Source organism: Acomys russatus, chromosome 28, assembly GCF_903995435.1.
Source record: "Acomys russatus chromosome 28, mAcoRus1.1, whole genome shotgun sequence".
Classification (NCBI taxonomy): domain Eukaryota; kingdom Metazoa; phylum Chordata; class Mammalia; order Rodentia; family Muridae; genus Acomys; species Acomys russatus.
In genome coordinates, this window is record NC_067164.1 from 41,249,743 (window position 1) to 41,268,857 (window position 19,115).

At 43.4% G+C, this 19,115-nt stretch overlaps 1 protein-coding gene across 8 annotated transcripts in view; it reads right to left on the reverse strand.

Moving 5' to 3' along the window:
- Znf644 (zinc finger protein 644) overlaps window positions 1-19,115 on the reverse strand; it is a 138,386-nt gene that overhangs the window by 81,981 nt on the left and 37,290 nt on the right. The gene's annotated exons all lie outside the window — the stretch shown is intronic.

Sequence of the window (19,115 nt, forward strand, 5' to 3'; positions counted from 1 at the left end):
CACTGATTTTTTTTTTTTTTACTTCTAAAATGTTTAAAATTGCTTTGCTCAAGATAGCGTTCTGTCAAAATTCTGCCAACTATAAGGCTGCTTTTATTCATGATGTTCTAGTCACCCTTTATTCAAGTTATTCTTAATTATAAGTTACTAGTGCTACAATTAATCAAGTTTTATGCTGAAATCTCATGCTCTGAGACCCTAAATTCTAGGCATTTCCTAAAAGCAATTATGCCATTTATAACCTAACAGTAGTCTAGAGGCCTAAAGCTCTTACAGTGAGATGGCACAGATAGTGTATTTCACACACAGTGCAGATTAACATGGCAAGGTGCCTTTGATTGTACACTGAGCTGTCGTAAGAAGACAGCAGCATCTTAAAAGGAGGAGCCTCATAGCTGCAGCGGACTGTCATATGCAGCTACCATCGCCCCCCCCCCCCCCGCGGGCTCTCTTCCACACGGCTCTTGAAGAAGTGGACACACACCACAACTGACTGTCCTTAACTCTTGCAGAACCACGTGGCAAAGGTGCTAGGCAGTGTTTGTTGAATAAATGACTAAGTGTTGAATAAGTAAAGAGTGAACTGCAAAAGCAAAACCACAAGAAAAATCTATGAAGTCTGGACAGTCCATTCAAACACAAGTCCTGTCATGGTTCTGGACTCAAGTCAGCAACTACAACAAGCCTAGAGTCCTGCGTAGCCTCCACAGGCATAAGCACAGCACACTCATGCTCCGCACACCTACTGAGCACTTGCTGTGTGCCATGCACAGCTGTAGTACTAGGGCACAGTAGTAAACAGGACAGACTTGGTTTCTGCTCTGCAGATAAAAATAAACTCTTCATATTGTCTCTGCAGTGTTTTACATCTGTATAGCGAACACTACTATTTTAGGACAGCAAGGCTCTAAAATTCAACTCAGAAACTAAGATATTTCACTTGGAGTGCAAATTTCATGCTTTGTAAAACATTAACTCTAGCACGAGAATAAAAGATTTGTAGTAACTCTCATTTCATAACTTACAAAGTACATTTTCTTTCAACAAAATGCTTATAAATGTATCAAAGATTACAAACAAGTTATGATAAATAGATTTCTTTGGCATTATTTATACCAACAATCATTATTCCTTCCCTCACACATTTTAGAGTTCTGCTTTGAAACTGGCAACCTTCCACAGTAATAAAAATAGACTTCCAATAAGATCATATTCAACAATATCACCCCAAAATGGTGCTAATGCAGCACCCAGCAGGAGCCCACATCACAAACACTGAGGATAAAGATGGGCGCTTGTATACAAGTGTCAAAGCAGAGCGGGGCTGGCGCTGCCCTGGCCAACACCGACCCTGGCCTTTCTCACCAAGTTTAGGAGAAAAGTAAAAATGCCTCAGTATTAACCACCTCATAAATCTGTAAAGAAAGGCACTTTCTGTTTGTCATAATCCCAGAGGTAGTCAAATATATGCTCAGTCAACTGGAAGCCTGTATTAGCTTTTCTCAACAGGAAGCAGCGTTGCTAACGAAGTGGTAAATTCAGTGTTAATGAGGCTTCGCTGCTGCCACCTCAGAGGTACAGCCTTCCATGTTCCGTGCTCTCCCCATCTGTTCTGGTGTTAGAGGTTCAGGGACGGAACAGACGCCTTCCATTTAAAGCAACTTCACTGGTCCCCTGAACAGCAGGCGACGAACGAGGAGAACACCATGTCGTTCCTGCATCCTTGTTACCAGAATGGCTTAATAAGATCTCCTAACTTCAGTCTCAGGACACCAAGCCATTTCACTCAAAAACATATTAAAAATACATATGTAAAACATATTTGACCCACAAAACATATCTAGTAAAAAAAAAAAGGAAGAAAGAAAAGAAAACTAAGTTACACTGCTAAAACAAAATGCAGTCTTTACCAGTCAGTTTTCTTCATGTCTACATAATGAAATATGGCTTCTAACTATCTACACAGTCATGATCATCTCCATTCAGCAGAAATTATTCTTTAGTTAAGTGACAAGGCTTTCTTGGGTCACTGAAAAATGACAATTTATTTTTTCAACTGGAAAACATGCTGTAAGAAATGGAGTCGGCAAGTTGAGGTGTGTACAAACAGATAACATTTTTCTGGGTTTAATTTTCCCAATATATCCTGACTATAAATTGCATCAAATATTTTATACAACTTTCAGGACATGATGAAAATCAATGCATCGAGACCTTCTGTCGCACTGAATGAAGGATCTGTAATTCTGATGTCTACGTCCTTGGATTCATGAGGACTGGGTTCCTACAGGTAAGGAAGCATTTGACCTGTAAACTAATTTTACACTTTTTCAAAGTCTTCAACTACCTTTATATGAACAAATGCATACAGCTCAGTCACTGATACCACTTATTACTGTAACAAAGAAGAAGTACTTGAGGCCAAGCATTGCTCACTCAGTGTAAGGAAGCTACGGGGTCAGAGGGGCACTCCAGTGCGTGAGAGGAGCCAGGCTCAATCCCCAGCACCCACATGGCGGCTCACAACTGTCCGTAACTCCAGTTCCGGGGGATCCGACACCTTTACACAGAGAAACATGAAAGCAAAAACCAATGTGCATAAAAATAAATGATTAAAATATATTTAAAAAATAAAAATAAAGGGAGCTAACAAATTTAAAACATACTATAATGGATTAACATTTAAAAGCTCTCAATATTTAAGAGAACTTGAATTTGATTCAAAGTACCCCTTAAGATTCTTTAAAGTCATGTTTAGATAGCACTACTAAAACCTGTCTGTAATAACAGAATCACAGAATCTTCCTCTTAGCTGAATTTAAACATGTTCTTTTTAAAAATGCATGCATTTTTTAAAAGCTGCAGATGGGTTTAAATCTACATAAGATGCACGCTAGCTGCTAGAAGCATAGTGAGCTGTGCAGCTCAGCTATGGCTGCCTCCAGCCACACACTGTGAGCACTCAACAGCAGAGGTCAGCGCCGCCTTCAAGACGACACATCATCACTTACACGCCTCAAGCTACTCTCATTGTCTTAGAAATCTCAAACATCAGTATTTTTGCAAACTATCAGCACTTGCTATAACACCCTCACCACACTACATCTTGAGGTTACTACAGAAGAAACGAGGTGATAATTGCATATTAACATAATTATTCTGTAATCCCTCTGAGCAAGCTTCCTAGGTCACTCAGTAATTCAGATCAGATACAACCTTCCTGTCATCAAATCTATGCTGTCCACTTTCTGTTCATGAATAATTCTTTTCTGATAAAAATTAGCTAACTTCATTCTCTTATGTACATTATTAATTGTATTTATTGCAAGTAGGCTAACATCTGTGGGAACTTACTACATAATGCCAACCTTTGTCATATAACCTCCTCTCACATACAAAGTACGATAATTTGCCCTCACTCTAAGTTAGTTCATTAGTAACTGCGTTTCACAGCTCTAAATAAATGACAACGCTGCCCACTAGCTGAGTCCCAGTCAGTTCTCACAAACTCTGCTCACTTGCATTATTTCAGAACACATGACAACTTCAATATCTAAGACTGAGTCAGAAGGAGAAACCATTCCAACTGTTGTCTTAATTGCAAAATAAATCCCAATTAACTACATTTAAATCACTATAGCATTTAAGCCTATAAGTACTATACACAATGTAACACAGAAACCTAATTCTCACCCAGATTCTACCAGAAACATTATATTACATAACCGAATAAACCAGGTAGCATCTTACTATGGGTGTCACACTGAACGGAAATACTCTAAAAAATGATAAACAATACCTATACAAAAACAGAGGCTAATACTAACCACCATGCCATATAATAAAACAAAGTGTAGCTTCACAATGCATAGGGTTAATAACCTATTGAACTATTGAAAGGTTGTCATAGAAAGCAGGACACAGTCTGTATGTTCAGATTATAAGGATGGAATTTTACCTTAAGTGTAATAAGGAAAGCCAGGAACAGGACCCCTTGATACTGAAGATGGCTGTCTTACACAGAAGCCAATTAAAATGCCTCAGCAGGTAACTGCTTTGCTAGAAGCACTTAACCCAACAACATGGCCTCTCTGATCACATCCAAAGACCATCCAGGTCTGTGTGACCCGCCTGGAATACAAAGCCACACCCCTTTAATCCCTCTGGTAGGAATACAGACCTGCCCTTAGTACACACCTTTAATCTCAAACACGGAAGGCCAGTTGAGGGACAGCCAAAATGACTGATCAGAGAAAGATTTAACAACAACGGCACAGGAAACAGAGGAAACGTAAGAGCACAGGGGAGCTGAGCTCAGCTCCTGGAGGTCAGGGCAGTTTTCCAAGCACAGCACTCCAGTGAGAAGCCTAGAGAAACCGAATAGAATCACTCAGCTTGGAAAGGAGTTAGACTCAGAACAGCTAAGTCGAAACAGCCGGCCGGAGCTCAGAAAGAACTAGAAAAGGGCCAGTTATTCTTCAGTAACCCACGAAGACAACTTCATTTGGCAAATAAAATATATGTCGGCAGGCGAGAAGAGAGCACCAGATCTCATTATAGATGGTTGTGAGCCACCATGTGGTTGCTGTGCATTGAACTCAGGACCTTTGGAAGAGCAGTGTCTAACCTCTGAGCCATCTCTCCAGCCCTAAGGTCCTTTCTAACACGCACAATACATGTTAATGTAACTGCATCAGTAACCTGCAACACTATTACGCTATTTGAAACTAGGAGAATTTAACTACTGAACCTTATACACTCTGCAAATTCCAAACTGTTTGAAATGATCTTTTAATAATAACTTGTAACACACTGACAGAATGACCCTTGGGCAATAAAACTGTGGCACTAAGTGACTAATACATTGATACCACAGAGCTCTCTCCTACCATGGAAACGTTTAAGAATCCTAAGGCCAAGTGACAAACACATGTAGATAACCACGAAAATGGTGAGGTGCGCTGAGGTGCAGGATGAAACAAAAGCAAATAATGTAGGAGAGAAAATGATATATAGTCTTTATCTCATTAAAAACAGCCCAAGGCAAGATGTCAGTGTGTCTCTATCTCTGTGCTGCACTCAGACCCAACCAGAGAAGCTTCTCTGTGCACTGGATGACCGTTGACACCAAACTCACAACTGGTCACAGTGGTCACAGTGTAAGAGCAAGCGTCTGTGAGCACTCGGCCACAAACAGAACACCTGCATCAGCCGCAGCGCTTGGGCCGGGAGGACCCTGGCACAGCACCATCTTCTGGACAGGGGCGCTGTGCTCATGAGCTCGCTCTCAGCAGCTGTGGCTGCCCACACAGACCTGCACAAGCCACAGCAGGAAGCGTTCAAGGGGGCTTCTGTGACAAGGACAGACAACTTTCTTTAAGCAGGTGGCCTCAGGCAGGTGGGTCATGGTAAATGGATTTCCTTACACTCTTCAATATATGGGCCACACAGATCAAACTCAGTAGGGGGAGACCAATATGATCAAATGCACTACGCACATGTATGAGAGTCTCAAATAACTATTAATATTTTTTAATTTAAAAACCCTAAAGGTTTTGTGGAAATGTTTCCATTCTAACTGATCTTCAATTCATATAATATTTCAAAGAGCCCTGAATAGCAAAACTAGGAATAAAAAAGACAAGCAAAGTCCTTCCTAATTTCAAGTTCCGATAAAGCCACAGATAGTACTGAGTGTCAGTGGCAAAAGTAGGTGTACAGACTGATGGACTATTTTTCAGAGTCCAGAACCAATCAATCAATCAATCAGCTATGGCAACCTGGTTTTCAGCAGAGTATTAAGAACATTACACATGAAAAGAACTATCGTTTGAACCAGGTCAGGTAATAAAACAAAATGTTCAACAGTCTGAATACCCGGCAGAGGCAGAGGGAGGAGGGCCTGAGTCTGAGGCCAGCCTAGTCTACAGAGTGACTTTCAAGCAAACAAGGTTATTTGGTGAGACCTTGTCTCTAAAAACAAAACAAAACAACAACAAAATAACAAACAAAAGCCAATGTGAACAGAAGAGTCCAATTTTTAATACTCCTAGAAGATGGCATGAAATATGGATCCTTTTCTTTGGCATCAAAATGACAGAGGCGTGGGGGAGAAACAAATAACATGTATTTTATCAACATAAAGGACCTGTGCAGAGCACCGCGGCTCCCACCTTTGATCCCAGCACTCGGGAGGCAGGGACAGGAGGATCCCGAGGTCAAGGCCATGCAGAGAAACTCATCTTCAAAGCGAATGAATGAGAGGCCTGTGCATTAAGGGACATTGTTTAATGCACTAGAGAAATATTAAATATTCAAGATATATAAGCAGGTCAACAAGGAAGACAGCTGGCTTGATCAAGCTGTCTATGTGGAGAAGACCTGGAAGTAGCAACAAGCCAGTGCAGACATGTTCCCCTGTATGGTCACCAAGGAAATAAAAACCAAAGCCTCAAAAACACACTCATGAGACCCTTAGAGCGGCACACAGGCCTGGCCCAGACAGAGCTACAGCTGGTATTTATAAAAGCCAGAAGATGGAAAAACCCAACTGGCCAGCAAGTGACAAGTGAACAATGTTCCATAACCACACAACGGGATGCTCCCCGACCACAAATGCAAACCACAGCTGGGATCAAAGTGCCAAGTAAAAGCAGCGAATCACAAAAGGTCATTAGCTCTGAGCTTTTTTCACATAACACATAGAACACGTACACTTGTCCACAGGCAGACATCAACATTCCAGGTGACAGTGGAAGGGAAGAACAGGAAACGGCCATGTAACAGGGGTGACCAAATGGTTTAGATACTGTCCAGCTGGTGACTGCCCCAAAATGTGAATACACTGCACATCAAAGAATCATACACTAAAAATGGTTAATTATATGTTGTATGAATTTCATTTTAATTTTTTTAAAGTAGAGGCAGTTTTTATGTTTTTGTTTTTGCTTTTTTGAGACAGGGTTTCTCTGCGTAACCGCTGTCCTAGACTCCCTTTTGTAGACCAGGCTGGCCTCCAACTCAGAGCCATCCGCCCAACTCTGTCTCCTGAGTGCTGGGATTAAAGGTGTGCGCCACCACTGCCCAGCTCATTTTAATTTTCAAAGAAAAGAGCAATCATAAAATGTGTATATTGTCAATATCCAATGCAGAAGAAACTTCTTACTTCCTAGATCTCTTGAAAAACCACCCAGCCAGACCCCAAGTCACATAATGGGTTCTTTGTAATGGTAAATTAACAAGGTACCCCATAGTGCATGGTTTTTCCTCACTGGAACTAGTGAAAAACTTTCAATTGTATTTTGCCTCTCTGGCTCGAGAGCACGCCAGGACAACAGCAGCCAGGACAAAGGACTAATATCCTAGTTAAAGTAAATGTCAGTAACAGTAGGACTAGGGGGCAAGGTGCTCCCCTCAGTTCCTGTGTCAGAAACTCCACCCCTCACGCAGCAGCGCTGGGAGGCGGCAGGCAAGCCGGCTGGGCACCAGGGAGGGATGGCGGGACAGGATGGCGGGGCAGGCTGGGGCCTCCTCCTCCTGCTGCCCAAGCAGGCAACCTCCTCATCTCTGCTGCCAGCAGATCTCCTTTCATGATAAATGAACCAGTCTGGAGAACTCTGTGACATCAGCACAACAACTCACTAAGACAATAGGTTAGTCCAAAAAACAAAAACAAAACAAACAAGCAAAAAAACTCCACACAGGTAATAATGCTCCTGTGATGACTACAGCATTCGGGTTAAAACACGGCTGTGATGCGAACAAGCCAAGGGAAGGGCGAAAGGGCATAAATGGTAGTACACTATTTTACATCTCTTGCATTCTCTAAAAAGCTTTAAAAAACTTAATTAAATTAAAATCTTACAGACAAGAATGCAATTGTAATCCTCAAGGGTAAGTCTCAAAAGTGTGCTCTGAGGACCACTGGGGATCCCTGAGGCTCTGGCAGGACTCCTCAAAATTAAAGCAATTTTCACACTAACACTTCCCTTGCCTTTTTTCACTCTTATTCTCTCATAAGTGGATAATGGAATTTTCAAGAGGCTATATGACTTGTGATATCCCAACATACTTTAAAAAAAAAAAAAAAAGCAGAATACAGAGGTCTTCAAGAAAGACATTTAAAATATTTTTCAAAATGTGAAATCATGCTATTTTCACTGAATTTCGATCTAGAAAGTGTACTTTATAAAACTGTACTATTTACGCTAACATGTTTTGAAATGCTATGTTTGCATGTTTATGTGTCTTCTGCTCACATTCAAATATAATAACTATTACTCTCCAGGGCCTGGGGACATCCTGGACTATCACACTGGGTGAGCAGGGCAGGGCAGCTTCGTCACCAAGCATTCTGTGAGGCACAATCCCTCAGGATACCTGGCCTGAAATGTCAACTATCCCAAGGTGGAGAAATACTGACATAACCATAAAGACAAGTCAAAACAAATCATTTGAGACTCACTGACTTAAGCATAAATGACATTCATAAAAACAGAAAAACATAATACCATATCATGAAGATATCAATTATATTTCACAGTAAAGAATACATTTAATTTTATAAAGCCAATGGTGTAAGCAAACACTTACGGAAGAGAGCCCGTGCTTCCTGTGGACAGACTCGGGGTCACACGAACTAGGGCACTGTGGCACTTGCACCAGAATAAGCCAACCAAGGTCAACAGAGAGCCAAACATATGTGTGTATGTATAATCACCGTATTTGTGACAAAGTGACATGTATCAGTGACAACAGTCTTTTTACTACATATAAAATGTATGTTCATATGAAAAAGTGACACCTGTATGTAAGAACCAATTGTAGCTGAATAATAAAGCTGCTAGGATAGTTTCTCAGCCGCGCTGGTAATGGTGCTGGCCAGGTGACTGTTCTGTGTATTGTAGGTGCTTAGCATTTGGCAGACTGGACGCTACTAGTAGTAGCATCCCTAACCCAATGCACAGATGCCAACGTATATATCCATTCAGCTGTGAAAATGAAAAACGTCTCCAAGAGAACAGCACATTAACATCCTGAGAACAGGAAAACAAGCCAACACACACACAAGAAGCACTGCCCTACTGGGCTACACTAAGACCGAGGCTCACAGGGATGCCGGCTGCACCTGTGCCTCGGGAGCTAACTAGCAGCCTCTATCTAGAAGTGAGTAAGCTCATGAAAGGGCTGGAAGGTCCTAAAGAGGAGAGAGGGGAAGACAGTACCCAGAGCACAAGCCAAGAGGGGCTGGAGAGGCGCGACTGTCAGGAGCACACAGCACCGCACGCGCTGCTCCCAACTGTCTACGAACTAATTCCAGCTCCAGGGGATCCAACTACCTCTTCTGGCCTCCCTGGGCACCTGGTGCATGCACACGCGCATGTGCGCACGCGCGCGCACATACACACACTCAGGCAGTGCCCCAATTGGGAGACGCTCTCCAGGAGGACCAGAATTAAAGAGGTTGGAGTGCTCAGCACTGGTAAGGAAATGGAGGCACTAAAACAGCTGGTGAGATGGCACATCGAGAAACAACCCTTGTGTCAGTGTTCCAGCTTACACACACCAACGATCCCACAGGAACAGTACACGCACACAGCATGTTTACAGCAGTGTCACTCAACCCAAAAGCTCTGTAGGAAAAAACAAACCATTAAGAACTACATGTGAACATGGCTACACCTGACAAAATTGACAGAGCTCACAAACACTGTTGAGATAAAATACTGTATAACTCTACTGTCATGAAAGTCGTGAGCCTAAAGAGGTAGGTGTATTCCTTGAAGTCAGGCGATACTACTCTGCAAGAAAGGTCTGGTGACCGAGAAGGAAAGCATGGGGTCCACCAGGCTGCTGGCCTCTGTCCCATGACCTGTGTTTGTCAGGTGATTACTGTGTGGTAACCCAAGGAGCTGTATGCGTCACATACACTGTGTGCTGACGAAGCAAGCTAGAAAACCATTCACCGCAAATCGCTGCTCTAGCTGCCCAAATCTTTTTTGCGGGTACAAGTATGTCTGAAAACGTTAATTCACTTCTCACACTAAGTACACAACAAAGGAATAAAAATGAGTAAAAGGCTTTAGACGTAACTGCTGGAGCCCTCAATATGCCGTAGGAAGACAATTATAAATAAGAACATTTAACTCTCAGTTTTCCAAAAATGTTTACCTTGATCACCTCAAAATAACTGTTTCTTAGCTTCATAAGAAAATACAAAATGCTCACCTTGAAAACTAATAAAGAAAACTTGAGAGTGTTTTCTCATACAGTAAGACCATGAAGGGCATTACAGATAAATGACAGATAGCATCTGAACTAATGCAGGCTTCTCACAAAAGACTGCAAACTCTGCTCCCGTGACCCAGCCGGGGCTTACATGTTAGAGTCTATGGCACTTTCATGAAGCCTATTTTAGAACACCAGCAATTATCTTATTTATAGACAAGAGTCAAACACAGCATCAAGTTTCTCATCTTAATAGTTTTTTCCCTGAATGTAACCGTTCAGTGTATAGTAACGTGACAACAACCTAATGCATTTTTAAGCCATGTAGTGCCACCAAGTGGCAGCACTTATTTTTTCTAAAGTACCTCAAGGAATTGAAGTTAATCGCAGTGTTTTATCAAAATGGGAGAGAGGGAGTCAGTCTTACAATTCTAGTTAAAGTTTAGAAATCAAACTGTCTTTTATTTCTAAAACAAAAAAGTGCACGGTGCCTTCCAGCGCTCTTGCATGATGGGAGAGCACAGCTGACCGCTGCAGCACTGACCGCTGCTGGCCGGCTTTGGCTCCCGTCTCCATGAAGAGACAGCTTCCCCAGCAGTGTGTTACCCTGGTTAGGGATGGGGAAGCAGGAGCAGCAACTTCTGCTCTAGTTGATGCCAGCGTTAGTTACTTAGGCTGGCTACAACCAGGTCTTACAGACCAGGCAGCGTGAAAAGACAGGTCGTGCGAGTCACAGACCTGGAGCCTACAGATGCAGAACAAGGTGTGGAAGGGTTAAGAGGATCGCCCTCCCAGCATGTAAAGAGCTCTCCTTTTCCTGTACTCAGACCTCACTTCATAACCCAAAGGCACAACTGGTCAGAGCTCCTCTAACTCTCCACCTGACGCTTGATTACACCTGAAAAGGCCTTATCCCTGACTGAGGCCATGCAGGCTCTGGGGTGCGGGGAGTTCAATGTGTAGCCTTTAGAGGAAAAACCACAATCCAATCCAAAAACACTACACCTCTTCTGCATTTGACTTTTTTGTTTTGTTTTGTTTTTCGAGACATGGTCTCTGTGTTTTAGGCTTGGCTGTCCTTGTCCTGGACTCGCTTTGTAGACCAGGCTGCCCTCAAACTCACAGCGATCCGCCTGCATCCGCCTGCCTCTGCTGGGATTAAAGGCGTGCGCCACCACGCCCAGCCCGTGCGTTTAACGTCTTTTATGGGCATATTTTCTTACTTGAAAGAACAAAAAATACTTTAAATCTCAGAATACTATTTTAAATTATTAAATTTTCGCCAACTTATAATTTAAATGAATTTAAAATTTTAAATCAACTGAAATTTTAGCATAAAATCATGATATAGCAAAGCTGCGGCTATCATAAAGCTCATGCTCAGTTTAATTCTAACATACTTAGTAATGAACTTCAAACCACTTTTCTCATTATTCTTACTTTATTTAGCATTTTTGCAGTTCTTTAGGCATGCTCTGTGTATTGTGCCCTGTCTTAACTCAAGTTCTGCCCAAGTACACGTAAGGGTCACCGCTGTGCCTGCCTAGTAGCTGTCTCTAGCTTTTCCTAGAGCATCTCACGTAACGTACAGTAGCACACTTGATAACTATTCTCTCTGCCAACACACAGTGCTCTGACACCGGGTCATCATATACTTGTCATCACTGTTTCCCTCCTCTGACTACAAAGCACACTGTGGAGAGCATACGTTTTCTGTCCACTGATGGAAATGCCCCTGCATCTAACCCAGTACCTACCATATGGCTACCCTTCATGTGTGCCTAATGGGAAAAAAGTCTGAACAGCACCTCCATTTTTCTTTTTGTTTTTTGAGACAGGGTTTCTCTGTGTAGCTTTGCAGTCCTAGACTCACTTTGTAGACCAGGCTGGCCTCGAACTTACAGCGATCTGCCTGCCTCTGCTTCCCGAGTGCTGGGATTAAAGGTGTGCGCCACCACGCCGGGCCAGCATCTCAAACTTTACATGGAGCCCACTAGTCCTTTTTTCTGTGAGATGAGGTAGCACACGGCATCTGTCTGGTTCCTCGGCACTGAGGTGGCAGGTACACGCCACCAAGCTCAGCCCTTTCCAGCTACTCTCTCTCCTTGTGACAGAGTGAACCTTTTCATTCTTCACATCTTCCTCCCCGGCGCCAGGGTGCCCCGTAGTCATGGGGCCATGCACGCAGTCTGCACATGCACTTTTCTCACCTAGAGCCCTCCACTCTCCTCCCCTCAGCTCGCTCACACATGTCTAGTTGGCCTTACAACAAGCTCCTTTCAGATGTCCAACTGATTCCTCTGTTATAACTTACCTGGAAAATCCAAGGGAGAGCTAGCTTCCCCATGGCTCAGAGCCTCTGCTGGATTCGTTCTGAGCCCTCAGATGGTGCTGGGCAGCACACATGGACACACTAGAGACTACGCTGACTATGAATGAACAATAAGGGCCTGTCAGAATTAAACTTCTTTATTAACGTCAACTGCCGCCTGCTTCTGAGAAGCCCGAGCTCTCACTGTGCTCACAAAGATCCAGCTCTTCTGACAATCGCCGTAAAATGTATGGAAAACATGATGTGATGATGCACATCTCTCAGGTCCACACTCAGCACATGGACAGAGTTAGGACCTCACTCACATGCCTCAGAAGCAGTCTTCAGCTTCTCAATATATGATTTACTAAATTCCTAAGTATGAAATGATTCTGATATGCACTAAAAACTTAGAAGGCTATGTATGTAATACGATTTACAACATTGTCAAATAAAGACAAAAGATTGTACTGAGAAAAAAAAAGCAATTAACTCCAAGCTCCCAAATAAAAATTTCATTAACTGTCATAGTTTTTCTTTAGATAAAATATTCTCTGATGTACTTAGCTTGGGGTGTGTCTCTTACTTTAATATAATTTATGAGAAACAAGCGGACTTTAGGCAATGGCTCTAATATTAACCATTACTATTTCTTGAGAAACAGCTTAAGTCTCTGTAGTATCCATGCTCATCAGAGGCACTCTAAATGGCTGTCCTTAGTTTAAATTGTGGACTTCTGACAGACACTCTTAAGTCTTTATCTTCTCTTATGTCGCTACCATAAGAACGAGAGAACCTCAGGATGAGGGCACATGCCATGGGAGAAGACATGCTTGAGTGGCCCTGGTCCAATCCCCATGCAGCACCTCCAACACCTGTCACAGACAGTGACAGGGCTTCTCTAGAGCTCCACCTCAAATGGACAGCCTTGCTTCCCTCGACTCTCTGGGTATACCTCCCAGACATTAGCAAGCAGATACAGATTTCATTGGGCATAATAAACCAAAAGTCACAAATCTGATCACTGTATTATATGTTGTCATCATATTCCAAAGCTAGGGCTAAATACATATCTTTACAGAGATCAAAGTTATCTTCTTCAGCAGACAGTTTTTTAGTAAGCAGTATCTGATAAGAAATACCAAATAGCCGCACTTCTGCACATATTCAGTTATACAGAACATTTTATGCACACATATTTTCTTACAAATCAGTGTCCACCCCAAGTTTACATATTGAAACCCCGACCTCCAATAACTCAAGACAATATCTGGAAATGCCCTTGAATGACTGATGATGAATCAGCGGGCAGGCTGCAGCCCAGCCTGACACGACTCTTTCAGAGCAGACTAACACATGAAGAGATACCAAGGATGGAAAACGCAGCAAAGGTCCAAAAAACAAAGCTAGACAACAGCGATGTACAAGGCACGGCGACAGGCCTCAGGAAAAGTTGCCACTGCAAATGTCTTGAGCTCAGACCACCTGTCTTTAGAAATGTGGGGGAGCAGATTCCTGCTACTGCGGCTATCGTGTCTGTGGCATGTTCTTATGGTAGCCCAGTCGTGCAAGCACATTTCAACATGTTTTCACACTTTACATGAATGTTCAAGTATAAAGTAAATACATTAGTGATTTTTTTTTTTTCCCTCAAGATGGTTTCTCTGTGTAGCCCTGGCTGTCTTGGCACTTGCTCTGTAGGCCAGGCTGGCCTTGAACTCATAGATCCCCTGCCTCTGCTGCCTGGGTGCTGGGATTAAAGGCATGCACCATCACGACCAGACCAATACATTAATGATTTCTACCCTCTGAAGATACCACACTGAAGTCAGCTCTTCCACACCAAAGGCAGATATAAGCAGAGTACCGGCTGAACTCTATGAACTTATTTGCCCAAGAAAACTGGTGGTCCCTGCATATCCCAACAAACCCAAACAGCCGTGAAGCGAACACCACCGTGGACAGGCACTCGCGTCAGTGTCCCTAACTGTGAGGAACAGCTTAACTACATGTGACACAGAAGCATGAAAGGATTCATTCGGCCCATGTTACAGGAAACTCGCAGGACACAGACTGTCCGTCCCCTGCCCTGAAGCCGACGCTGGGCACCCACACCGGCCTCCCACTTGGCTTCTCCAGCCTTCCCCCACGTGCTCAGATCACACATCACAACAATGTCGTGCCCAGCTCCGAGGTCATGAGTGTGCAGTCGGGGTCGCCCAGGTCAGCATGCGCAAGCACGCTGGTACGGGGAGACTTTTAAAACACCGATACCCAGTCCTTCTCTACAAGAGCCCCACATAAATCACTCTCTGCTTTGCTTTTGTTTTTTGAAACAGGGTCTCTCTGTGTAGCCTTGGATGTCCTAGAACTCGCTTTGTAGACCAGGCTGGTCTCCAACTCACAGAGACCCACCCGCCTCTGCCTTCCAGGTACTGGGGTTACAGCACCACCACTGAGCCTAAGTCACTCTCAATATAGTGTGAGTGTGCATGCAGTGTTTGTGTGTAACCTCCGGTAACACGCAGCTATGACATCTAAAATCTAGGTGTCATGTAATTATCATGTGCTGTGATTAATGCGAGGCACCAACCACATAATAGGTCTGTAAAGGGAATGTTTACCAGAAAAAAATCTTATCACTTAATTCTGTCTCATGTATTTCCCCTAACAGTAAAGATTAGAGTAAAATAGGGTATATGGTACAGCAGGATTCATTCCTACAATCATCTGTAAGCCTTTACTTACTCAGGTAGAAAGAAACTAAGAACCTGAAAGCCACTGGCAAAGGAAATTTAGCAGCAGATTAAACGGATTGCACAGCCTGACCAACTGGAATTTACTGTTGAAATTTAAGGATAGCTCAACATAAAAATCAACATTAACAACAAATAAAAAACAAAAAAGTAAAACAATGATGTCACCACATCACAACCAAGTTACTCAGCACCCTCTTTCATGATAAACATTCTCAAGAAAGCAGAGTGAAGCTGACAGAGAGACCACAGCTCACTTCATACTTGTCAGTGACAAGGCCACACACCAACTGCCACTTCTACTTTAGCTCAAGGGAAATGGGGGCAGCAGATGAGGAAGAACAGGAAGGGACAGAGGAAGGCTGACACGAAAGGAATCCAAATGGCAAAGTTACAAGTAAAATTATGTTTACACACGATATGATCTTATGTGTAGAAAACTCTAAAACATGCCCAAAACTTGTTAGGATAAAAGAATTTAGCAAAGATCTACCACATGGGGCTGGGCATGGTGGTGCATGCCTTTAATCCCAGCACTCGGGAGGCAGAGGCAGGCGGATTGCTTGGAGTTCAAGGCCAACCTGGTCTACAAAGCAAGTTTAGGATGGCCAAGGCTACACAGAGAAACCCTGTCTTGAAAAACCAAAAAAAAAGTTGTATAAGACAAGGTTCTCTAGAGGACACAATCGCTAGGATGAATGTATGTGATTATATGTGAATATATATGTATGTGTGTGTGTATATATAAATGTGTACACACACACACACACACACACACACACATGAATGATATTACTGCAGTGGTTTACGGGCTGTGCTCCAGCTAGCCCAGCAATGGATGTCTCCCGACACAAAGTCCAAGGATCCAGTAGTTGTTCAGTCCACAAGGCTGGTTGTGTGAACTCAGCTGGACTTCAACATACACCACAATCCTGAGGAAGTACCCTAATCCTGAGGAAGTACCACAATCCTGAGGAAGTACCTCGGCTTCAACACCAGTGAAGGAAGGGTCTTGCCAGAGAGTGAGGGCAAGCAGGCAGACAGCAAGAGCTTCCTTCTTCAGGTCCTCACATAGGCTGCCAGCACAAGGTACGCCCAGACTAACGACCTGCTCACATCAAATACTTGGAGTAAGAAAAATCTCTCACAGGTGTATCTAGGTTTAATTAATTCCAGGTATTTGACAGATAAGAAAAGCCATCACAGAAGTCAACATTATATAAAGAAACCCACAGATTCAATGCCGTTCTCCTCATCAGAATCCCAAGGACATTTCTGTCAGAACCCAAAAACTTATCCTAAAATTCATATAAAAATTCCAATGGGCAGGGGCTGGACAGATGGCACAGATTAAGAGCACTGGCTACTGTTCCAGAGGATCCAGGTTCAATTCCCAGCACCTACATGGAAGCTTACAATTGTTTGCAACTCTAGTTCCAAGGAATCTGACACCTCAACACAGACACACACATGCACACAAGACACCAATGCCATAATATAAAAATAATTTTTAAAAATTCTCAACAGACACCAAACCCTAAAGCAATTTTAAAAATGAATAAGGTCAAATATATAAAAACTAAAAACAGGGCTGAAGACGTAGTTCAGTTGGCAGAATGCCTACATAGCAGGGTCAAAGCCCTGGCTCAATCCCAAACACTGCTTAAACCAAGTGTTCACCAGGTGAGAGGCAGAAGGATCAACCACAAGTTCAAAGTAAACATCAGCTACATCGCAGGCTCAAGACCATCCCAAACTAAAACTACAGAAGTCTCAGAAGAAAATAAAGGGGAGAGCACCATGACATTGGTTTGGCAATAATTTCTTGGGTGTAATTCCAAAAACAGAAAAATATGGAAGTGGAGTGATTACATCATACTGTTATATTTCTCTTCAACAAAACAGTCAACAGTGAGATAACCTTTGTGACGTGAGACAACATTTTCAAGTCGTGCATGTGACAAGAGGTTTATACCCAGAATATATAAAGAACTTTCACAACCCAGAAGCAACATTCAGCAAGGAACGTGAACAGACATTTTCCCCACACAGATGCAAACCCAGCACGCACATGGGAGGATGCTCCCATCGTTATCACCAGCCAAGCCTGCAGTAAGCTCTGCCCCTGCCACCCAGCAGCCCAGAGGCTACAGCACAATCACTTGACCCAGGAGGACGAGGCCAGCTTGAAATCACAGCAAGGCTCCACCACAGAGAAACAGCTGCCTCCTCACTACCAGCAGGACAGTGTCGAGCAAAAGCAGCACCTCACAGACTCGCAGAGCAAAGCATGCGTGTGCTGCCGCAGGAGCTAGCATGCACACCCATGTGCACTGCTCCCCAGCTGTAGGCTGAAGAAACAGCCCGTGTCCACCAATGGATAAGCTGATAAAATGTGGCAAGTATACACGAGAGCCTTAAAGAGGAGTTTGGCAGAACACCACAATATAGATAAACCCTAAGTACAAAGTCAAATAAGTCAGTTATAAAAAGGAAAATATTTAATGATTCTATTTAAATGATAATTATAATCAGTAAAAAAAAAATGACCAATTTATGTGTGTGGAAACTAATTAACATATCTGTGTTTTAAAAAACTGAGGGAAGTGCATAATCGTTTCCACAGGATTAGCATAGGATTTTAGTTGTGTATGGTTTTTGTGTTGCTTGTTTTCTGTTGAGTCTGGGTCTTGCTATTTAGCCCTGCCTGACCTGAAACTCACTCTGTAGACCAGGCTGGCCTTGAGCTCACAGAGATCTGTCTGCCACTGCCTCCCAAGTGCTAGGATTACAGGTGTGTGTCACCCCACTGGCACAGTCTTACTTTTTAGTCAGGTGTTACAGGAGGTGTCAGTGCTCTGCACCTGTTCTCCTGCCATGTGCTGGTCACTGTGGCACCGCTGTGAAGAGACACCATGGCCACAGCAACTCTTACAGAGCAAAGCATTCAACTAGAGCCTGCCTGCAGTCTTGGAGGCTAACCCATATGCATTATGGCAGCGCACAGGCAGCTGTGGTGTGCGAGGTCCACATCTAGACGTGCAGACAGCAGGAAGGGAGACACCAGGTTTGGCTCTCAGTGACGGCCGTCCTCCAACAAGGCCACACCTCCTGATCCTTCTCAAGTACTGCCACCCCCGATGACTACGTGTCCACATAGATGACCCTCTGGGGCTACACTTCTTCAAATCACCATCCCACGCTCTTAAGTCTTTTAGTTAGTCAGCAGCTTGGTACCACAAATGTGAGAAAGTAATTTCCTAGGAACAGGATGCAAGAGATTTTACCCTCGTGAGCATCCTGGCATTCCAGGAAGTAGAAGTACCTTTGACATTGGGAAGAAGAAATGTCACAAGAAACTCAGAGTCTAGCCTGGGCTACATCTAGGCCTGTCTCCACACACACAAGGGTGTGTGTCTGTGCAGAAGGCTAATAAGAACAGGAACAAATCTGTTTTCAACAACCTTTAGGTCAACCAGAAATGAACACAAGTGAATGTGAGAGGGGAAGACAGTGAGGACTCTCAGATCTCAGACCTGTGTGCCACCTAGAACGTCAGCTCACACAGCTCGGCCTGCTTCAAGCCCCACATAACTAAAGCTTAGCTCACGTTTGTTGCAAACACTCGCCTTCCCTGTGGCTCCACACTGTGAACATTGCTCCGCTGCTGAAGCTAGAAACTTCCCTAGCCCCAGCTCTAGTGTAAATAAAGACCACAGCTCATCTACTCTGCTGTCAAAATTTCTCAAGTCCAACCACACCTCTATGACCGCACTGTCACCCTGCAAGGTCAGTCCACACCTCTAAGACCACACTGTCAC